This window comes from Lycorma delicatula, chromosome 6, assembly GCF_047948215.1.
Source record: "Lycorma delicatula isolate Av1 chromosome 6, ASM4794821v1, whole genome shotgun sequence".
Taxonomy (NCBI): domain Eukaryota; kingdom Metazoa; phylum Arthropoda; class Insecta; order Hemiptera; family Fulgoridae; genus Lycorma; species Lycorma delicatula.
In genome coordinates this window covers 81,492,052-81,517,969 of record NC_134460.1, presented here as the reverse complement: position 1 = coordinate 81,517,969, position 25,918 = coordinate 81,492,052, and the positions used below count along the sequence as shown (strand labels likewise).

General features: G+C 28.4%; 1 protein-coding gene across 1 annotated transcript in view; it reads right to left on the bottom strand.

The window, feature by feature from the left end:
- The window catches only part of Gyc32E (Guanylyl cyclase at 32E), a 297,263-nt gene extending 273,289 nt beyond the window's left edge, over positions 1-23,974 (bottom strand). Inside the window, exon 1 of the mRNA XM_075367966.1 lies at positions 23,869-23,974. The gene's annotated coding sequence lies outside the window, so the exon portion shown is untranslated. The remainder of the gene's footprint in view (positions 1-23,868) is intronic.
- Between the last annotated feature and the right edge of the window lie 1,944 nt (positions 23,975-25,918).

Here is a 25,918-nt window from a genome sequence, read left to right as displayed (position 1 = left end):
TCATTTACACTCATACATATTATCCTTCATCCTCTGAAGTAATTACCGTATGGTGATTCCGGAGGATAAACAGAAAAAAGACTGTTCCTATGGTTTATTTCCCACAAAAACATTACTGAACGATTTCTATCTCCATGTACGGAGTTTAAAAAATTTAAATAATAAAAAATGAAGGATTTCAGGATTTCAGGTAAGACATAAAGAAAAAGAAAATTTGAACAATCTTCATACAAGTTTTTTATTCATTTTGACAGAATTTCCTTCTGTATAATAAATAGAAACCGACAAACGAAATAATATCGCATAATTCAGCTTCTGTTTATAAAACTAAGATGACATTTACTCTATCTCCTTATACGATTACATGATAAAGAACTATCAGATATTTCAAAAATATTAAATTCTCAAACATAATTCCATTATTATAATCAGGTACATGATCCAAAAGAAAGGGGTGAAAATTTCTCATACTACGTCAAGCTCTTTCCTTTTTATGCGAACCTATAAATAGGAAAGTAAAATTACTTTCCTATTTATAGGTTTTTTTCTCTTTGACAGGATCATCCTTTTATTTCTCATCTTTAAGTAAAAAACTATTTCCAAAAAAAAAGAAGATATAATATTAAGAAGTTATAAATATACTATTCTTTAAAAATACGACATTTTTTAAATTAGTTCTAAGTTTAAATTTTAAACTAGTTTTAGTTTATAAATTTCAACGATGACGTGCAAATTTATTTAATTTCAAACTAGACAGTTAATTTAATCATTTAAAACAATTTATAAATAAAAATTAGGGATTATTTTTTCTAAGGAGTTAGGGGAAGCATACGCTGGGGTTCAAATAATGGTATTAGTTTAGTAATGATTGGTCTGGAAATGGATAAAAGCATTTTTCAAACAGCAAGTGGACTTAACGCTTGCTGTGAGAAAGTATAACCTTAAAAAAAGTTCATAATTAAAAATTTAGATGACACTTTGGGTACGGGTATCCTTTTGTATACCCAAATACAGAATTGTATCTAAAATCAGTTTATAGTCAGAAGGATAATAAGTTATATAGAAAATCGAATTCAACGAAAAATACCGTATCAATGCCACTAATTTGTCTACAATGAAAAGCACGTTTTATTTTTTTTTTTCAAAAGCTCAATTCTAAGGAAAAGTTTCAACAACTTTTTTTTTATTTTTAAATGCATGAAAAAATATTATTAAATTCCAAGAAAGGAAAATATATAGAAAATTTGTTTCTGGTAATGTAAAAATATTCCACTTTCATTTTTATGTCGGATTAATTCAATTCGGAATCTATACACTTCCACGTCATTGCAAAGAATGTTCTATTACGTCAGTTCTTTCCATTTAATTCTATGGATTACAACTGATTCTGCTATATAATAAATTCTTTTACGAAAAAAAAAAGAGTAAGAAAAAAAGAAGACTGATGTGGAATTACGATGTGGATTTGATAAAAAAGACCAAGAGATAAAAACAAAATTACTTTTTACCAACAAAATCTTCGTTACTTAAATTTTCTCCGTACAGATTCACAGGAAGCAAAATCGACAAGAAATTCAATTATTATAATATACCATCAGCGGTATTTGCCGTTACTTATTCTACTTTTTTATTACTTTTATTTATCGTTTTTCGTTCTTTAACGTATAATACCGCTAGTATGTGCGATATTTCAAACATTATTATAATTTGTCTTCCAGAAGTAAGGCTTCCAAAAATAATTGATGTATATGAAACTTGTACGATATCATATTTCAAATGGACTTAATCCTGGTTTGTATTTCATCCTAATTTTTTTCAGGGACTTCTCACTTCTTTAACGGAAAACCAATTTTTTTATCAGGTATGGTTTGTAAAAGAGAAAAATTACAATCGAAAAATTAAAAAAAAATAAATTTCACTTATTCCATAAAAACAGCTGTTTCTAATAACGAGGAGTTGTGTTAATCTTTTTCTCTTTATTTTGTGTTTTTTATGATATTTAAATATTATATCGAGGTTGTGGATTATTATACGCCTATTCATAAGGGTATTGTATTACAAAACTCTTTTTTATATATTTATTTACTCTCTATTTTCACCAGTTTTTAATCGAATTTTAGGGCCTGTAATGGAGAGGTTAATTATGGATAAGCTACCGGCTGTTCCAAATATTGAGAACGAAACAAATGGCTCTTGTTTGCTGTCTTCCAGAAAACTTGGACCCTTGGCACCGTCGAACAGATATCCCAGTAAACACTCCGTCGTAAACTAATTAGAAATAACATTTTATTCAATCTGGTTGACGCCTCTGAAGCGATTTGGATACTGACATCACAGATTCACAAACAATTCCTATACCGTGGCAGACTTGCATACGCCCAGATTCGCGATCTCGCGATGATATCCCTACTGAATTATCTTTATCAAATCGTTACTAGGACCTCCCGATGGAGGATGACAACGTTGAGACATCTCAAAGGCCTCGTCGATATTAGGCGAGACCGATATTCACCATTAGGCCCTCGCCAATATTCTATACGGTATTACCGACGTTATGCACCTATATGAGTTATTAGAAAGGGTGGTTCGTAAAAGTGATTGCAGTATAAAAGTAATTATCCCTAAGCAACTGCGTTTGATCTCAAAGAATGTTAACATGTACAAGAAAGTAATCGATCCGGTTCGTAAAAACAATTTGATTGGTCACACGTTTACGAAGAAAGACAAGAGGGATCTTAGCGTTGTTCTGAGGAACTTACACTTCTCAGTTCCAAAATGTTTCATCAAGGGAGAAATTGAGGAACACGGATGAGTATTCCAAAACATAATCAATGCCCGTCATAGGTTCATAAAGGAACAGTTATCGACGTTTTTCATCAACCTGCAGCCCAATGATAACGAACAAGAAGGTGATTAAACTTAGATAGATCGCGAACTGTGGGGTTACGTTTCAGACACCCATAAAACCTTCTGGATTGGTGCAGTACATGCAATGCCAGCAGTACAGCCACACAAAATACAACTGCATGAGGCCTTATCGTTGTGTTAAATGTGCAGCAACCCATAGAATTGTAGATTGCCTTAAAGGCAGAAATACTCCGGCTTCTTGTGCGCTCTGCCAATCAGATCACCTTGCTAATTACAGAGGATGCAGGATTTATAAGGAAATCCTGGACAGAAAACATAAGCAAAAGGTACAAATTACTATGAAGACTGCTACTTCACTTGAGACTTGGAACAAGCGAAGGGCTTCCTTTGACTTGGTCAATACAAATTTCCCTTCTTTAATTAAAAGGACAATTAGGGATTGTCCTACAGCTACAAAAACTAACTTATAACATAGAATTTCTAGTGAAGCAAATAGATAAATCTAATGGTCTTGCTTACTAAGATGATCAGCAAAATTTGTTGTTGTGTAGATTTCTAACGGTCGCTACCTGAGATGTTAATGGTCTCGCTGGTCGAAAATAGGAACTAGAAGCTTTAATAATGGCCGAGTCATTAGATTTCGTTCTTTTCTCCGAGATACGCTTCACTAATCGTAGCTATTTTCGTCTTCGTGCATATTCAATTCACACAACTAATCACCCTGATGGCAGAGCGCAGGTAGGTACGCAGTGCTCATCAGTAATGCGATAAAGCATCACAAACTATCAAGATAGGAGTCAGATCAGTTCACTTAACGGCATGCAGGTAAAATATAATAAGAAGTTGTCAATGTTCTTTGACATTAAGTTGTGAGTTCCTCAAGGGTCGGTTTTAGGATCTGTTTTATATTCAATCATCACGCGGACGTTCCGACACCGGATTATATCACTGTTGCTTCATTTGCCGATGACATGGCTATCCTGGCTATTGATGTTGACCCAACTCTAGTTTCAAGTAAACTACAATCTGAATTGGACCAAATTAATGGATGACTATCTAGAGGGAAGAATAAAGTTAATCAAGCAAAGTCGAGTCATGTAACATTCGCAATGAAGTGAGGAGATTGTCACCTCTATCGCATATTCATACAGCGTGCTTTAAGAGTACAGTACCTTGTCTTCATCTTAATCGTCGTTTGACGTGGAAGGTCCTTGTAAGGAAAAATTAAAAAAAACTGAATATTAAGTATAAGAAAATTTACTGGTAACTGAGCAGGAGAGCACAACTTTCAACACCTAACGAGCAGTTGTTGTGTACCGGACTTTTCTGAAACTGATTTGGATCTACGAGATTCAGCTTTCGTTATACAGCAATGGAGCACTGAGGGTGCAACAGAAGCGCCCTGAGAACCGTAACAGAAGAAACATTGAGATACACGAATATCTGGGTTTACCGTTTGTTCGAGAAGAAATACAGAGACTCGGTACAAAATAAAAATTCCGGCTAAATACTACGTGAATTATTTAGCTGTTAACCTTTTAGTGAAGATATTTGAAGGCTAAAACGACTTCACATATTGAATCATGGTGACTTTATGCGATTTGAGTTTGAGTTGCATTAACTGAGTATTACCTATTATTTCATTTTGTTCAATTTTAATTGTGATTCTTTCGTTATTAATTTTAGCTTTATTTTCTCTCAGTGCTTAATCTTTTTCTTGTTTATTAATCCTTTGATTGTGTTTGTTTTGTATTGAGCCACCAATGCTGATGTCCTCTGACTTAACTTTGTGTGTACTTAACATTCAATGTACTGTAAAGGAATATTAGAATGTAATTTTTTAGGAACTTCCATAGAAGCCTCTCTGCATGTAATTGTATGATCATATTTACACATGGTTTATTTAATATTGTAATCAGATTGAAAGTTTTACATTGAAACAAACAAAAAATTACTCCGTACAGTCTTTATGAATTAAAATTCAACAAAATTGTAATAGTGCTTTAATATTATTTACATTTATAATACAATGAATTAGTAAGGGATTTTTTAAACGTTAGATTATGATGATAGTAAAAAGGTTAAATCAACGCTTCGGCAGTTTAAAGAAAAGTATATAAAAATAAATTTACAGCGAAAACAAAAATGAAGAGATAAATATTCTTTCCCAAAATAAAATGCTCGTTAATCACGTTTATTGAAAAGATAAGTTTAGTGTCATGATATTTTGAAAGACTGTAAAAACATGGTAAAAATAATTTTCAGAAATCACTATTAAATGTAAAAGCTCTTTACAAAGGAAATCCAGAATAATTCATAGATATGTTAATACCAAGTAAAATGTTCAGAAAATGTTCCATGAATTATTAATATATTTTAAAAAGAATTTAAATTTTATTGAAAACAAAGTATTAAAGAGTTAAAATAAAATAATTACTTTCAATTATTCAAATAACTCTTAAAGTAAAACTAAACAATATTTTCAGTAATTTCTTTTTCGTTGTACAAATTGTTCAAGAATTGTACTTAAAATATTTATTTTTTAGAATAAAGAGAAAATAAATTATTTATTACGTGGTAGTGATACAAATCTCAACATAATTTTTTTTATTTGACTCTTTGTTCGGGTTTAATACTATTATCACTAATTATACTAATCAGGCTTACTTCATTAGTCTTCTCATATATCCATATTTATTATTGTAAATAAACAAAATTATTGTAATATATAAATATATATAGAAAATGTTTGTACTTTTGCTTTCACTACACCTACAAAAGAATTAACATTTTTTAATATAATTATTACTGTATATAAAATGCATAATATATTACTGCATAGTATAAATGCATAATTATTACTGTATATAAATTAATAAATAAATAAGTAAAAACTTTTTATCAACCGTCAAGAAAAATCTAGATAGTTATTAAGATCAAATAGTTCTCAGAAATTAATTTACAGAGGATTGAACACACCCCATGCTTATTAATGACATAATTTATTATTTTAAATCGCTTTCAAAAATAATGTTAAATTTGAATAGAAAGAATTAGTTTTATTATATATAACAATAATGGTATTTATATAATAAAATAAAACAAACAAATCTTCATACCGAAACATAAAATTATTATTATTATTTTTTTTTGAAATTCCATAAGTAAATAGTTAAAGACCTATAACATAACTTGATTATAGTTTCGATATTTTTACTTTCCCGTCTAGCGCTATAGCTTTAGAAGGGAGCTTTATCTGTCCAATTTGGGAATATGTGGTGTTCACTGGATCTTGGCGTTTTGACACCTAAGGAACCCCAAAAAACCCAAAAACCGAATGTATTTTTAGTCTTGAGTTCCTTATATCTCCCGAACTGCTGGACTGATTTTGACCAAACTTGGTCAGATTACTTCTATATTTAATTGATACCATTAAATTTCCAACTTAAAAGGTCAAGGTCAAGCGGGTGAGGCAGTACAGCAAGTTCACCCACACTATCTCGAAATTTCGTCTAATTAAGGCCTTATTTTTTTTGGCACATTTGTTAACAATTAAAAAATAATATTTGCAAAATAAAATAAAATAAATTTTGCAAAATCGCACCTCCACCCCAAAAAATGATATAAATAAACCAGCGGCTAAGTGGATATTCTGCGTCAATAGTACCCCCTCTTACAACAAGGAGCGCTAGTGTAGCACTGATGTACAGCTGCTATAGTCGCCTGCTGTGTTGTGACGTCACAAGTGAACCGTAGAATTAAATTAATGAATAATATTTGAAGTGGAAAAAAGTATTTAAAGTGGCCGCTAGTACCACCACACCCTGAAATACAGTATGAATTAAATACGGTATGCGCGCGCGCTTTAGTTAGAATCACTGAATTAAATAAACAAAAAATATTACATTTAAATAAAATGATAAATATTTTTAATTAAGTTGCGTGTGTAAGCCGTTCATTAGAAAAAAGCCGCGTGACGAGAAAGTCCTACAACTGTACCGTCAGCTTTTTTTTGTATATAAAAAAATATATATATTTTCTCTAAAAAATTACACAGCTAATTCAAATTTTACTTGATTTTGAATTAGATGTTTTCTGCATAACTTCATTATCCAACTTTTGAATAGCTTAACTTATTAAGATAGAACAATTTTCTGGTTATTGAAGAACGTTTTTTATTATTATTTTCCAGACGTTTAATACAGTTTTATGTTATTCGTAACATTAACTTTGGATTATATAACCACAGAATCGCTATTCATGCCGTATTTGTATTTTAGAAAGGATGAGAAGACCAGGCTATACTGAACGACAATTTAGCCTTATCGATATTTGAAAACAATTTGATATTAATATACTACAGTCATTTACTTAGATTGCTGGTTATTTATTTTTTTTAATAAAAAATAAACAAAAACAAAAGAAAAACAATGAACTGTATATTTTAAAAAAATCTTTTTTTTTAATTTGATATTTTAAATGTAAAACTTCGTTTTTTAAAATTAAATACTATTATTTTTAATTTATTACACTATTTTCGAATATAGAACAGTATTGTTAATTTTAGATATAAAAAATAAACAAGACATCCCATTATAAACTTTATTTCATAAATAAAAATAAATTTAATTAATAATATATATATTTTTTTTAATTTAGAAATCCAGCTTTTTTATCTTGCTAATTGGGAAATTTATTTTTCTACATACTTATTTTAAGAATAATAATATTTTTCATCTTTCAAATTTCTAAAAACAATTATGCATTCTTTACAACGACCAAAAGTCGTAATAAACTGACAGTTTGAAAAACGTAAATGATATTGAAATAAAAGGCCATTAAATATTATATGATTTGCTTCCTTAATTTTAGTTCATGTAATAACTAGTAGAAACAATATGTATAATGCAAAAATATTAAGGATTTTTATTCCAGAAGAAAATATAATATTCTTAGATATATTTGCTTGGAAAATATTTAAAAAAGAATACTTTAAACCTTATTAATTTTATAAAAAGATTTAATTGATCTGATTTTTATCTATAATGTGGTAGATAATGTAATGTAATGTATTGTTTAATTTTACTTTTTTAAACGGGTCAAATTTCAGGAAAATGTAATGTAAAACAAATCTCTTTTCCTTAATGCTTGAAATATGCATGTCAAGAAATGTTTTTAATAAGAGCGCGTTTCCAAAAATCAGATTTAAATTCTCTATTCTGCATCATGCATTTTCCGGATGTTCTTTGTTGAAAAGAAGTGACAAATGATAGGAATATCATAGATCATCTACCCTATTTCTTTTGGTATGAGAAAACTTATATCATCTTTTAAAAAATAGCTTGATTAGACATGTCCCTTTCTGAAATGATCGATTCAATAAATAAAAGACTTCTTATATCATCTTTTAAAAAATAGCTTGATTAGACATGTCCGTTTCTGAAATGATCGATTCAATAAATAAAAGTTATTACTATTGTAGTTTTTATTGTTCTTGTGAATTCATCTCATTACTGCTAGCGCTAATGATTTAAAAAAAAGCATTGTTATAATATGAACACATATTAATTCGGGATACTTTGTAATCACTTTACAAGAAAGTAAGTTTAACTAAAATTATCTCATTCAATCGAACCAATTTAAATTCAACTTCAGTGTAGTGGTGGGGAAGAACACGCAAAAATAACGTCGAATTTTCCAAAACAAGGACCACTGCAGATGCGCCATGGTTCACACAGAACGAAGAGATTCACGAATACCTAGAGCTTCCCTCTGTTGTGAGATGGTGAAACAGTACAATATTAAATACCAACGGCGTTTAGAAAATCAAGTTGACCACCTGGCAATCAATATGCTTGATAACAGCGAGGACGTCCGAAGGTTGAAACGTCTCCGAAGATACACTTGGGGAATACTGGATGACAGATTGCAATTATTATTATTATTATTATTTGTGTTTAGTTCTTTACTATTTTGGTAATTATTACTTGTTACATTGTTCTTGTTACTATCTACCTTGTTATGTGTCTATTGTCTCGCTAACGGGATTGTGGAACCTACTCATGTACGAATGTATGTACGTATTTATTATTATTTAATTATTTGTTAATTTATATCGATTATTTATTTGTTTATTATTGAAAACCACGAAGTAAATTCAAATATATTCTTGTTCTTAAGAACTTTGCTTATTGATAATTTTAGATATTTTTTTTTTGTTTATCCTTAGGTATTGAATGAATTATTAAGAGAGTTCATTAAGAACCCTGTATCATCTGATTATTATTACTATATAATTTGTTTTTTGTTGCACTTTAGGAACAAATTTAAATAAACTAGCTGTGGAACAAAGAATAAACTTCAATTCAAATAAAAATGCAATTCAATTCAAATAATGCAATTTTAAAAATCTACTATAACGATAATTTTACGTTATATTCAGTAAAATGAGTTTGTACTTCAGTTGCGTTACAATTATTAGCTAATTGATTTGAAAATAACAGTAGTAGTAGTAATAATAATAATAATAATAATAATAATATTAATAATAATAAGGTCTAACATAACTATTCAACAAAAATGAACATCTAAAGCATTAAATAAATCATATGATGATCATATGGTTTAAGACAACCGTAAATTTTGCATCTCCAAGATTACTTACTCATTATTTCCAATATCTTTTACGGCCGTATACTCAAATAAATATTTTATTACCGTTTGTAATATTTATTCAGTTGATTTTTTTTATTTCATACAATTGGTCTGAACAAGGGTAAGCTTCTTAAATCTGAGTACATATACACAAAAAAATTCGCTCGAATGAATATATAGCAATAAAAAAATTATTAAATATTCACCAAATCAAAAATACAAATATTTTAAAATCTCTCTCTTTCTTGTGCGCACAAGATAGTTATATTATAGCTCTATTGTAAACAGAAATAGTAATAATATTTGCAGAGTATTAATAATACTTTGGAAGTATTATGCAAATTAATAATTACTTTGCATAAAGTATAATTGTACCTTTTTATTGATTGTACATTTTTTAGTGGAATTTTTTTAGTTTCTTCCATTTAACATAGCAAATTTAAAACAATGAATTTAAAGTAATTTAATTTTTATAACTCTTTTGATTTATTTTAAAATATAACGATAATTTTACAATACAACTTCATTATTAATTACTCCACCCAAGAAAAAAAATATTAGGTAACTTTTTTTATGTATAATTATTTTCCACTGTATAAGAATAAATACCAATTCCAGAAAAATATTAAAACTTTATTGTCAAGTTTTTTCATGAAAATATCCTTAAACGACTTTTCTACGTACTTAGCAAATAATTCTGATCTGCACTAAAAGTGAATACATTTGTAGGGCGTATTAATAAATTTAAGGCGTATACAATAAATGTTTATAAAATTTTATTCTATCTACAGTAATAGGGTTTGGTTAAAACATCGGAGGAAAAACCAATGTCTATAATTAATTTACTCGTATAACAAGAAAATTAAGAAAAAAGCAATACCTGGTTTTTGTTTTGATACTCATATGGGAGAATTTAAAATAAAAGTTATTTATCGGTCAAATAGATTTTTATTTTATATTTTGCAGTAACTTTGTGTACGAGATGCTCTCGTATTCATATATGTACAAATGGACTTATATAAATTCAAATTTATGCTCGTAGGTTCTAGCAAAATAACTATATATGTGAAAATCAATAAAAGCAATTTAGATAAAATTCACTGAGAAATATATTTTATCATGTGTGTATCAATGAAGTGCTTCATCATAAAAAAATTCATAGAAAATCGTATGAATAAATAAATACGGAAAACAATAAGTATAAATAATTTTAAAATTTAAAATACATTATACAATAAAATAAATTTATATTCAAAAAGTTTATTTTTGATAACAGCAGCGGTTTTGTTGTTTTATTTGAATCTAGCAATAATATATACGTATATATATTTTAAATCCCTTATCGCTACTATATCCTATGAAATATTGTTAGAAATTTAAGGATGAGTTGAATCAGTTTTTAAATAGTTTTAGAGGAATACTCGAAGAATTTAATTAAAGCAATGATATATAATTTGCTGTGATTGATGCACTAAGTATGTTTTTCCTGCGCGCGCGCGTGTGTGTGTGTGTGTGCGCGCGCACACACACACACACACATACATATATATATATATGTTTATTACTTTTATATAATCACACGCGATACGCATACACAACACCACACGCACGTACACATTGATTCACTATTCGTACACACATATATATTCACTATACCTCTCTACCGTCATTATCACCTTCTGCAATGTTAAATGAATTTCCGTTTCTACGCTTTCCGTATAACTCTATCTCTTTTTCTAAAATCTTCCTGTTTCATTCAGATAGAAATTCACGTGTCTTGTCATCAAGATTAATCGCAAAATTACACCAGTAACGATATACGACAACGACCTGTAATAACCTAAAGGTGAATATACTCATCACCTCATTAATCATATATAACGCAATAAATTCGTGTTATAGAAGCGTTAAAGAGACATTATTTTTATCTTCTGAAGTATAAAAAAAATTCAAACTCTGTTATATATAAAATAATATATATATATATATATATTATTTTAGTACATATACGATTTATAGTACATGTTTTCCGTTGTTTTACATTTTGAAATTGCATTTACAAATAAATTATGTATAACAAAAACAATTAACAAACAAAAAAATTTACATATGAGAACTCTAGCTGGGTAGTCGATTTTTGTTAAATTACGTTTAACAAAAAAATTTTGTTAAACGTAATAATTTTCATTCATAGAGAATAAAAATTATTTATTTTTGATAATTGATTATTTTGCTGACAGAATTCTTCTGCTCGGAAATATGTAAAGAGCTTTAAGAATACTAAATAGCCTGATATTTTTTTATCAACTTCAAAAAAATAAATTTTCAGTTTGACATAAACATACACACACATACACTATAAATATATATATATATATATATTCATTTACATTCCTAGCGTCATAGCTGTAGAACAACGCTGCAAGAATTAAAACATGGTAATAAGTCCAAAAATGAGAAAACCGAAGAAACAAAAAAAAAATTGAGGGTAATGTTCGTATGTGGATACGTACGTATGTAAATTTGTTGTCATGTAAAAAAACTTAATAAATTATGACGGAATAAACTGATTTTGAGGAAATTTGATACACGGATTCGTATATATGGGGATATGTTAAAAGTTTGGGGTCAATATCTCCAGGAAGTAGGGTAAATCGTTTTTTTAATTTAACTTTAAGGTTAAGCTCAGTACATGCGTACGTGTTTATCTTACCAGTTTAAAAAAAAAGGTTTCTTCCAAATTTTCCCCTACACCAAAAATAGAAAAAGCTATCTTTTTTTATTTATTACATATTTTTAATCGAATTTTGTTCATATCTTCCTAAGCATAGTAGTAGTGCAAAAAACTCCAAAAAAAATACTTTGGGACAATATTAGGGGTGGGGGAACCGATTAAAATTTAAAAATATAGATTTTTTGGAGTTTTTCAAAACGTTTTTAGTTAATTTAAACTTTTAATAATAATATTACAATAAAATTTCATCATAATTCACCCTACCACCAAAAAAGAAATCTTAGGTATTTTTTTTATTGATTTTATTGGTTTTATTGGTGATTTTGAAGGTGGGGGAGCAGAAAAACTAAAAAATATTATTTTTTCTGGATTATTGATAAGTTTACGATAAAACTTCATCACAAATTATCCCTCCACAAAAAAATAGATCTTAGGTAATTTTTTTTCATATATCATTATTTTTCCATTATAAGAATAAATAACCAATGCCAGGAAAATATTACGACTTTATTGTCAGTTTTTTTTTTTTTTAATATATCAAATCCTCCGCAAGTGGCCTGTTGTTAAGTTTTTGTCTTTTTTTAAATGAATAATTAGATAACCTCATTAAACAATTTGAACATATTTTACTTTTTTTTTTGTCGACACTACTGCTTAGTATTATATGTTGTAGAGTAATAATATTAATGCCACTTTAATATTCAAATATTTTCGCAAAAAACTTTATAAAAAATATTTAGAAAAACTGAACTAAAAAATAACATACTTTTGCTATCCTGAAAGCCTAAGCTTATACATAATAAAAATCTCTTTACGACGTTTCTTTAAATTCATTTATTTACGAGGTCTGTAAATAAAGTAATGAGACTAGTTTTTTTTTTTGGCAGCCAAAGTGGCAACACTGTAAAGTTACTAGTAAACACATTGTTATATGAACAGCTGATTTATGTTAGGTATTAATATTTTTAGTCTATTGCTGCCACGATGTGATATGTAAACAAACTTTTCGTGAAATGTGTTTTTATTGTACGTTACAAAGTTGAGTGATACTAATAATGAGCAACGTTGTGCAATCAATTTTTGTGTTAAACTCAGCGAGAATGTTATTCAAACCTTTTCAAAATTGTAAAGGGTGTATGGAGTTGACGCTCTGTCACGAGCCCAATTTTTTAGGTGAGCATTTTCATACGGCCGGAAATCAGTTGCGGAAGATCTATGCTCTGGAAGACAGTTAACGTCAAAAAGTGACGACAATTTGAGCGAATCAGAGACTTGATTCGGATCGACCGGCCATTTACTGTCATAATGATTGCAAAACAATTGAATTTGAACCGTACCACAGTCTATCAAATTTTTACAAACGAACTGGACATGAAAAAAGTTTATGCAAAATTGGTCCCAACAACCTCACTGATGAACAGAAAAACAACTGGGTGGAAGTATGCTGCGATCTTCTAGGGCGAATTGAGACCGATCCTGATTTTCTAAAAAATGTTATTACTGGTGATGAATCTTGGATATTTGAGTTTGATCCAGAAACAAAATGCCAGAGCAAGGAGTGGCACACTTCAAACTCACCACGTCCCAAAATAGCAAAAATGGATCAGATCATAACCATGCTAATTTGTTTCTTCGATAGTAATGGCATTGTCCATAAGGAGGTTTTGCCTACAGAATAGACTGTAAATCAATAAGTTTACCGAGAAATTCTTGAAAGACTACGGAAAAGAGTTGCCCGCATGAGACCATCCATCAAAGACAACTGGATGCTGTATCATGACAGAGCACCTTGTCACACTGTACTCTAATTAATTAGTTTTGGCTAAGAAAAAACATTCCTGCAGTTCCTCAACTATCTTATTCACCTGACTTGAATCCCTGTGACTTTTCCTGTTCCCGACTTTAAAAAAAAACCACCTCAAAGGATACCATTTGGAACAGTAGAAAACATTTTTTTTTAAATGTAACCGACCATCTGAAGGGATATTCAGGTTTCTGAGTTCTAATACTGCTACGAAGAGTAGGAAAACCATTTGAAGCGTTGTGCGGCTTCCCAAGAGAACTATTTTGAAGGTTATAGAGTCTATCTATAATTGGATTGTAAATAAAAAGTTTTTTTGATTCAGTCTCGTTACTTTATTTACAGACCTCGTAAGTTCATTAACATGAAGATTTCTTGCCTTTGAATTTCTTGTAAACGGCTTGTTTGTTTTCGTATGGGCAATGAATATATGTTTTAATCGGCCTATCTATATTTTAATAAAAATTAAAAACGTAAAACTTTAAAATTAAACCTAATCCGGAAAAAAATGATGGCCACCTTCATAAAAAAAACATCACATTAAATATGTAGAAAATAATACTTTTTTCCATAAATCTTTATTTTCTGAAACTGACTACAAATTACTGGTTAGTGGTATAGAATAGTAAATAGTTAGTAGTTTCTCTTTTTTTTTAATTTACCGCCGTTTCATAAGATTCCAAATTTAATGAAAAATGGAAAAAAATATTTTTATACGCATCTTTGTAAGGTTTTTTTAAAAACAGTTTATTTTTCTGAAAAAAAAAATTTGTTATTATGTTTTTCAAACTAGCAAATAACAATTTTATATGTACCTTGTTACGTACATATGTGAATAGTTGATACCTATCTAATAAAAACGAGATTTTTAAAAATATTGTGAATCAACAACCCTATTAAATACAAAATTATTAATTTTATTCATTAACATTTTATTCATTTTATTTTTATATTTACATTTATATTTATTTATTTTTATATTTTATTTTTAGCATATATTTTTTTCTATCTCCTTTCTTTCACAACAAATGTCGTACCACATGTATTTATTTAAATATTTTACAGTTATTCAATTTAATCTAAATTACCGATTTACATTCATTTTCATATTCACTGATTAACTGATCTTAAAATTTATTTTTTTGAGTTTGATATATGTGAAGCAGACTATCTGCCAGAATGCTTGGTTTTAATTACATTTTACTCAGAATAACTTTTTTAATTGATGTAAATAACCTGTAACCTGTTTTTACTGAAAATCAATACAGCCGTTCTAGATGGGGAAACACAAACAATACCCAAACACTGCATTCCCCCTGACAAACGCGAGTAAAAGCTTTGTCAATTTTATGATACTAAAATAAAAGTTTTCGTAAACAACTGCTGGAAATGAATGAGAAAACATAAGTAGATAAACATTTTTTTTTTTTAAATTTAATCAGGAGATAATTATACTGATATTAATACATTATTATTCTATATTAACTATTTCCAATTTTTAACGCTAGATGCAGTTCGCTGTTTTCGATATTTTGTTACGTTCATTAATTTTCAATGTACTTTTAACTTCCCCGGCGAATAGAATTATAACAGGTATATTAAAGAGGAACTATGGTGATAATGTCAAAAATGGAGTATCGGGTTTTTTGCAAATCATTACTATTTAGGGTCCAGTCCCACTAGTTCATCTAGACCCAAAAACATGTGCATGTATATATGTGCGTAGCACTGCTTTTGTCCTTATATCTCAGGATTGAGATTTCTCAGGATTTTCTTAAAATTTAGCTCAATTATTCCTATGAGGCACTGATCTCATGTTTTATCAAAATTCTTAAGGAGGTGGGAAGATATCTCAGAAACCAATATCGATTTTCTTCAGAGGTGTTTTAGAGAAAACTTAGAGCAAATTTTTTACCTACAATGCTTACATAAATCACCCAAATCACATTTTTCCAAAAAAAAATCAACTCCCACCTCTTAAAATAGGAATTATGTTTTTTTGTTCTTTGGTTCAATCTCCCTTCGGTTTAAATATCTTTTTTTAAATATTTTAAACTTTATACTTCATATGTAGAGCTATCAAGAAACGTCTACAATTTTTTTTTAAATTATAGTCCCCGGACCAAAAATGCAGGAAAGTTTCTTTGAAATTTCTCTTTTTCTTATTTTAGGCTTTACTGAAGAGGATGTAAAGAAAACTTTAATTAGAGAAATTATTCTCTATAAATTTATAGATTTATTTAAGGTTGACTTAGAAAAATTATTATTCTTAGAATTTAACCACCACCTCTAAAAATATATATTCTGTTTTACCGACTTTTCAAAGAAAAGTATGATATTACTTTCACTCGCAGATGGGATTGGGATGTAAAATTGAATTTTCTTTGGTTTTTGAGGAATGAGGAGTATCACTTAAAATATAATTTCCTTATATATAAATGCATAAATAATAAATATATAAGCCTATATATACGGGCCTATGTATAAAATTTGTGGCTCGAAAATCTCCAACTACTAGATCAATTTCATTGAAATTCAGATATGCTCCAGATAGTGTAACTGAAGTTGTGTATGTGAAAATCTGATGTAGAATAGTTGAGTCGTTCTTGAGTTGCGATGAATTTAAAGTCGACAACATAACCTCAATTTGAGGTAATGCAATCTACGCGCTTATGCAGTAAGTCACAGTGGTGAGTAAGTTGAAACTTATGCTTGTGCGTAGGGTCTACTCGTTAATCGAACGTATCTAATGAGTTGTACTCTGAAAATCAGTGAGTTCTGATTACTAAATAGTGACGGTGTCGGAAAGTAAAATTCATCTTCTTGTGTAGAATTGGGGAAGATTGTTTGTTTTTTGACTGTAACACTTTTAATCTTTATTATCATTAACTGGGAAATTCATGCAATACTTTTGTCGCGGTAGTTTTTTTTTAAATATAATTTCTAAATGACTTCATTAGTTTACGATCACTTACCCAACAATAATAATAAAAAGTTACCTCAAACATTTAAAAAAAAAAAAAAACTAATATTTTTACAGATATTTACAAAAAACTTGTATTTCCCCTCTATAGCGCCCCGATAAAACTACCACCACCGTTGCTATGGACTCTTGATTCCTGAGAATAAGTAAAAAAAAAATCTATTCCAATTTTCATCCCTCTAGTGCGTTGATCCTTTTTATTTTCCATTTTTATTTGACTAGACTTTTTTCCAAACTAATTTTTAATTCAATGCATTCATTGTAAAAGTAAAAAAATAATCAAATAACGTCTACTTCTGTTATGCGTTACCAACTGAGCGACCAACGTAGTTACAGTTAATACAAAAAAAACAAAATTAAATTTAAAAAAAATGTTTCTCTATATGATCTAAAAATATTCCCGTATTATTCATAGATAGATGGCGGAAGGAAGAAAGGGGTTGGGCTTAACTGAACCTCTTTATCCAGGCTTCTCGGTTTCCTCTTTTTCTCTCATTCTTTCTCGCTCTCAAAGATATAGCATAAAGCTTATACGTCAGAGAGCTTTACTTTTCGCATTGCAGAAAGTCGCGTATCTCATTAAAATTCGATATGCAAAATAAAACGTGATATGTAGACAGAAATTTCCTATAAACGGCTGAATAACACATTATATATATGATTCGACATAACTGCATCATCACCTTTCTTGGTATAGCGTGATATTTGTGGTTATAGCTTGTTGCTATGACTATCAACTATGCTAGTGCAGATACATCAGGATAAATCATACTGCAACAAAATACCACGAAAAAAACAAGAATAAATGAAGATACCATAGGGATTTTTCATAATAATCTATCTTTTTATACATCAGTCTCAAATTTAAAAATAATAATAACTAAATCTAATATTAATATTAGCAGCTAAAAATTATCTTATTTAAAGAAAAATTGTAACTTTCATTAAAGGAAAAATCGAACAAAATATTACTAACAAATTAAGTGGACATATCGCTCTCTCTATATATATATGTATAAAGAGGGGCGGAGAGAGAGAGAGAATAATGGAATGTTCATAATATATTACAACTTTTAAATAACTTTTTCAACTGTTAAACAAAGAAAAATTAAATTCAGCAGATGATACCTTATATTTTTCGTCATGAGACAATCAAACCCTCCAGCATTCATGGGGGCCTCATGGAGGACAACTCAAAAATGTTAAATGGTGAGCGTAGAATTATGACACTCCAATTAATGTTATTGAAAAACAAACATTCTTATGTGAAATATATCGGATTATGATAAATCTAATAAAAATAATGGCCATTTAATGTTTTTCACAGCTAGTTTCACGGCATTTTGATTTTCCAATGTGTTTTACGCCAAAACATCTTTTTCAATGTCCTTTAAAATGCGAGTCAAAAAATCCTACCTTTCCATTTAAATGTTTGAGTTACCTTCTCATGGGAACCCCTGGATGTTTGGGCTATGGAGATCTCATACCGAAAAATAGGATCGTTTTGAAGTAGAAACTTCTACAAAATTTAATGTTTCTGTGATTAACGGTAATTATTTAAGGGTTGCTGTACTGTATGGACACTTGTATGTGCGGTGCGCGCGCGTGTGCGTTAGTGTGAATTTAGCAGAAGCTATTATGATTATAGCTATGCTCGAAGAGAGTATGTAAATACATACTCTCAGATTATATAATCAGATTATTCTTTCGAGTTCAAACGGTTGCAGTTGCCTCTTAAGGGTTGTTTTGCAATGACAATCAATAAATCTTGAGGACAATCCTTAAAGGTGGCAGGAATTGATCTAAGGGAAACTGTTTCTCTCAAGGGTAACTTTATGTAGCTGCTCTAGGGTGAGCTCACCAAGTAGTTTATTTATTTTGGCTCCAGAAGGAAAGACTACTATGTAGTTTACAAGAAAATATTAAAAACTTCTCTAAATCTACTCTAAACTGAAACAGCACCCATACCATGACACGCTTATTCATTTGCATGTGCAGACGCATTATGCTAACCATACACCTAACATCCATTGTATATATTTACCTATACATTTTCCATTTTTCTAGATTTGTGTTCATTTCTTTTTAGGTAAATTAGAATGAAAATCAATCAAACAGCACTTACCAGTGCTAAATACTCAATAGGTCCTTTTCTGGACCACATGTATATAATCCTATCAGATTATTTATTGAAAATCGTAAATACCCTTACATGTATATAAAATACTTATTTTTTTGAATAAAAACTCATGTTTTGTAATTTAAAAAAAATAATCTTGGCATTGATCAAATTTTTGTATTCATGTTCAAATTCTGATTACGGATTTGTGAGCGAAACCGCGACGGAAAACGCTAGTTATGGCAATAACCGTATAATTAAATAAATCTTATAAAATCTTATTAAATAAATCTTGCTTCCTTTGATGTTCATTATAAGATAAATTTAATAAATAAATAACGTAAAGTCAAAAAATAAAAACTTTTAAGAACCAAGTTAAAATATTAAGGGATTTCATGATAGATTGATAATAATGTATATGATTCAATTATAATAGCTGAAATGTAGTTAGTACAAATTTCCTTTCTGTAAAGATAAGTTAGTATTTTTTCTTAATGTCAAATGTAGAAAATTAACTATCAATGCTATCATATAAAATCAGTATGTTTAATGATAAAAAAAGCAGGTTATATGAGTATAGATTTTTATAGCATTAATAACAAAATTATTGTATATAAAGTTACACAAATGGAATTGAAATCATTTTTATTCCTTGTACGAAGTAAAGGAAGTATTGTTATCGCGAAAAATTTTGGTTTTCAGATTTCAACGGAAATATCCATTTTGACCATCCCTGAATCCATTTGACTAGTTTCGGCGTGACGTTTTTACGTACGTATGTATGTAATCTCGCATAACTCAAAAACGATTAGCCGTAGAATGTTGAACTTTTGGATTTCGGACTGTTCTAACATCTAGTTTTGCATCTCCCCTTTTGATTGCAATCGACTGGACCAAACGTGTCAAAAAAATCCCAAATTCCAAAAAATTTGGATTTTGAACTTTTTCTTAACTGCAGTAATAAGCTGAGCTTCTCAACGATATATCACAATTGGTGCTTATTTTGGTACTTGCGTATTAACGCCACCGCAGCTACAGCTTTATTTAAAAACAAAGTAGTCAATCGGATTTCGGTGGAAAATGGGCCGATATAGAGTTTAACATAGATTCAAAACTCTTTATTTATTTTATAAATATAATTTAACCAAACTTAACCTATTAAATAATTTGCATTTATTTATTATTTAAATAACAATAATTACTGAATTTATTAAATAAATATTCAAAAAATTACATTGTTAATTAGGCAAGGTTAGCGAGCGAAGCGAGCGTATGTTAAGTTTGGTTAAATTATATTTATAAAATAAATAAATATAAATAACCACTTATTAAAATTAATAAAGAGACTGTTCATTTTCCATAACGCTGCGGTGGCGTTAATACGTAAGAACCCTTATTTTCATTGGTTCCAGAGTTATAGCGAAATAAAATTTTAATTAATGAAATATTTAGATCTTGCAAGCGGATGGCACATCGGTTCGAATCAGACTTCATATACTTTTTTTTAAATTTAAATATATTGATTTATTAATATTATTAACCTGTGATTATAAAAAAAGTTTTTCAGTAAATTCAGCAATAACAAAAAAAAAAAAAAAAATATGATAAAAAATCAAAAGTTATTAGTGAAATACAATTTTATATACTTTTCATTTTAATACAAAAATGTTTACAGAGATTAATAATTATTAATAAATCAATATATTTAAATGGGAAAAAAGAAAGTTAAAAAAAATATATATATATATATAATCGGATTCGAACCGATGTGTGCATGGTTACAGATGCGACACGTTCTCACTTACATCACATAACTACCTGGGCTGAAAAAAAATTAATATATAAACTAATATAAAATGCTGATACGGACACCACAAAAAAATGTGATGCAGTGTGGTATCCACCACAATGCAATTGTGTAATTGATAACGTTATTAAAAAATTGAAAGATTGAATCTCACTTTCAAATGAAATAAGTTTAAATGTTGGGCAACAAAAAATGTGTACATGTAATTTAATATGCATACAAGGAAGTCGTGAGGTGTTCACATCAGTTTTTTTAAATTTATATTTCGATAATTTTATAAGATTTTAATAATTTAATAAATAAAGATAATTCAATAATTTTTATTTTATATCTTAATTTTACAGAAAATTTCTTAAAAATAATGTTAATTTTTCATCAAAAAAATGAACATTTTATCGAATGATCCTAACATTTTTTACCCATAAAACAGTTCCTGAATTATATTTCAAAAGGCGAAAACACCTATCAGAGACCGTACAATTTTTCTTACACTAATGCAAGTATAATGGTTTTTATTCTGTAAAAACGTAACTAACGTTTTGAAAAGATGAGATATTTTAGAAAATGCGAATCGCTATTTATTTTAGTTTTGTTGAAATCTTCTAAGACTCTTAGGTAATGTAGACTAATGTAAACCTTCTTTGAAAAAGCTTCTATACAAGCAGTACGAGTATATAGTAGCTATAGAATTTTCTCTATCTACCACATTGGAAGGTAATGGCATATTTATTTTCTATTCAATAATTTCCTTTATTTGTAAATGAGCTCTTTTTCGACTAATTCGTAGATGTAAATCATAAAAAATTAAGTATATCAACAGTATTATCAAAAATATATACTACTTCAAAGTTGATGAAAATTTGCTTGAACGTTAAAAAATATTTTATTTTTGAGTGGAACTGAATATTACATATGCCTATAGAATATTTTACTTTTTGTGTCAAAAGGACAAAAGGAGGGAAAAACTTTTTACGAAGTATTCCAAAAAAAACCCTCTGTAAAATAAAAAAATATTAATTTTTTAATTCTTTAAATTTAGAGTTTAAAAACTCGGAGCCAAATTAAAAACAAGGCAACAATTTCGGCATCAACTTCAGAAAATTATAATCTAAAAAAAAAATTTAATTTTTTTTATGCATCATTTTATAATCGCTTTGTATAGTTATTTTTTTTTTACTTTATATCTTTTTAAAATATAAATTGACACAAAAACGGTCATAAAACGGACATAAAAACAAGCTGTATTTCAAAAACATAAAACTTAGGAGAGAAACTTGCGTAATGTTAAAGATAAGAAAAGAAAAGCATATAAATGACTAAAGACTGTTACAGAGCGAGGGCTAAAGCTCTCTGGAACTCGGTTTATGAATTATTTTTATTTTAAGCTATTAAACTAATTTTCTTTGGTTTTCGCGCATAAACACTTCAAATATCACTACGAAAACAGATTTTTATTGCCCTATAACAATCCTAGCAATAATTTAATAAATAAGCTTTATTTATTAAATTATTAAAATTTTATAAAATTATCGAAATACAAATTTAAAAAAAACTGATGTGGACACCTCACGACTTCCTTGTATGCATATTAAATTACATGTACACATTTTTTGTTACACAACATTTAAACTTATTTCATTTGAAAGTGACAAAAATATTGAAATATCTTTAAATTTTCTAAGGCTATTTTTTTAATACAATTTTTCCATAAAAAGTTTCTACAAAAGTTAACTGGGAAAAAGTACAAGAGGACTACCAAAGAAACCATCTCTAAAAAATTTAAGAAAAAACGTCATCAAAATCTGTTCATTTGTTGAAGAGTAAAATGTGAACAGAAAAAACTAATTTAGAGGAACAGAAATATTTTTATTAGAGAACGAATATTTCATCGGAACGTGTTTTCAATTTATAGCAGTGTTATCATAATGATAAATATTCTTCTATAACTGCGCAAAAAATAAGTACTTTAAAAAATTTATTTATCGCTAAAAAATATCTTTATACACGATTGAAGAATTCGCATTTGAATAAAGATTTGGTGTAAAACAAATATAAATAATTAACATCTTCAAATACAAGTGAATTAGCTCTATGTACTTAGCTTTATTTACGTCTTTTACGTAAATAGTTAAATAACAACTATTAAGTGACAAAACTTAGAAGGACTCTCAATCCATTTATTTTTTACATTTTAGCTTGAATAAAATTCATTAATCAACATGAAGCGGGACACACTTTTTAAAAATATAAATATTTACTAACGACTTGCTGCTATAAAATTACGTGAAAATAATTTAAATTTGAGTAATTTAAAATTGAGTTGTTAATAATGTTCACCGTTCATGATGGTACACTTTTAAACCAGAATTATCGGATTTCATAATCGATTGATGTATGATAATCAATTTCCTCACTAATTTTTTTTTTAAATTTATACATTATAATTAATCGTATTATCGTAAAAGAGGGTAAAATTTGCGATTTAACACTGGGCTAAGTGATAATTATATAATCTATGTGACACAAGGACTTTTCAACAATGTAAGAATTTTTCATATCGGTTTCATAATTGTTGAGGTTACCTAGTAAGCAAACATAAACCAAACAGTGTTTTTATGATGGTTCAGGATTATTCTACTACGATTTTTAATACGTTATTACGTTCGCTTTCATTGTTTACGAAGTTAATTTTAAGATTAACCTGTTTTAATTTTGCAAAACAACCAGAATATCTAAAGCAATAAATCATAACATAAAAATCAATAGAACGGCTATTTGTTGTAGTTAGTATTCTATGAAAACATATTCATTATTTCTGATGATAATAATAAATAAAAAATATATAATTTTAATCCGCTAAATTACTTATATAAATCAATTAATTAGTAAATATGTGTATTACCTTTTATGAAATTAAATCGTTGCTGTTCCCTTTCGTATTATTCAAAATGTATTTGTTAGCATTTTAAAACAAACAAGTTAATATACAGGCGTGTACCTGTCTGTCCGCTGACGTAATGGTAGTAATCGACAGTTTCCGTGTACGCTCGGTACATTTCGCGTCGTCACGTAACTGATCATACCATTTAACTAGTGTTATACAGATGTCATCATTCATGTTTTGGAAGCATGCGTCGTTTGGAAATTATGCTTAGCCAGTAGCAGCTTTGTTGCAACACCATAAGCGTTTGAAATAGAAAATATTTAACCACACCAGTGTTTGTGTGAAATAGTTTAACGGCATTATCGTTTTTTTTTTATCAAACGTTTTTACAGCTCATTTGGATTCATCAAATAAATATTTATTAGAAATGTAATAAAACAAATTAAAAACAAACCATATTGTATCCCATCCATAATTTACGTTAATTTTTAATTACATAAATAAAATTAATTAATTCTACACTTTTGTTAATTTCAAAGTAAATAGTATGTATAAAAAATTTCCTAGCTGTTAATAAACAATAACAAAACTGGCCGGCCTCCGTGGCGCGAGTGGTAGCGTCTCGGCCTTTCACCCGGAGGTCCTGGGTTCGAATCCCGGTCAGGTATGGCATTTTTCACACACGCTAAAAAACATTCATCTCATCCACTGCAAAATGAATTGCGGACCCGGAGGTTAAAACAAAGCAAAAAAAAAACACAAAAAAACGGTCATTTTTTGGCAACCGCTGTAAAAAAGTGGTGACCGCATCCCATCATTTATTAGAATATTTTTCCCATAATATCTTTATTTTTACCCTCATTTTGCTTTAAAATGGTTACATTAAATGACAGTTAGTGAAATTGATTTACGCAAAAAAAAGTAAAAGCAGTATTACTTCTTTAAACTAAGAAATTATTTTAAAGCCAGAATTATTTTTATAGTAAAAATAAATCATTATATTCTGCAGTCCTTATTCGATCATAGAATATTAGTAAAATAAGGCAGATTTACCTTTACTAAACAGGTAGTTTTAATATTTAGAATTTTTTTTAATAAAGTTTTAGGAATTGTAATAATTTTTTTTTTAAATATTTCATAACAGTTTTTATATTAAATAAAATACATTTTATATCTTATGAGATACGTTTCTTTCGATTCCTTTTCATCAAATAACTATTCATAATCTAATTCTCGACTTTTATTCACGTATGAACACTGACCAGAGATCTCTGCATGGCTGTATTTTTTCATCAAATTATTCTCTGCCCTAAACATTGTTGTGATTCAAAAGAACACTTTTTGTTCCGAGATCGTAACACTTACAGCCAAAATAATTCAAAAATTAAGCTATGACTTTTTTTTTGATTAGTTAGCTTAACTTTTAGTTTTTATACCTTCTCCAAAATAATTCATTCTAAAATTTCTATTTGTTTTTATTACTTCGGCTTTTAAAAACTGCAGGCTTTTAAGAAAATTTTGATTTATTAATTTTTTATGCGTGAACTTTTACGCAAAATATTATTCGTGAAATACACATAAATACGCATAATTCTTCCTATCCTTTTTAACAATTTCAGCAGATTATCAATCGATTTGAACAAATAGGTGTCAATTTGTTAAAAAGAGGCTTAATATTTTATCCCAAATATATTATTCGATATAAGGAATATTTGCAGAGCTTTTAATAATTATAAAAATTAAATAGCAATTATTTTGGAATTTTCAAAGTTAAAAATTTCGAACTTTTTATTTTTCAGAAGATGAAGTTGGGTACATATACACAAAACTATCTGTTCTTAAAATAAACATCTGCATTAAAAAAAAAAAAAACACAAAATGGTGGATAGAGGGAAAATGAAACGATATATATATAAATATATAAATGAAACGATTATTGTCCATCATGAACTTTTTCTGTTTATAAGCTGAATTAGTCCCTTACGCTTTGATAACATATCCTGGGATACTATATGTATTATACTATACATATTTCCTGAATAGTATAACAATCCAAAACTAAACAATA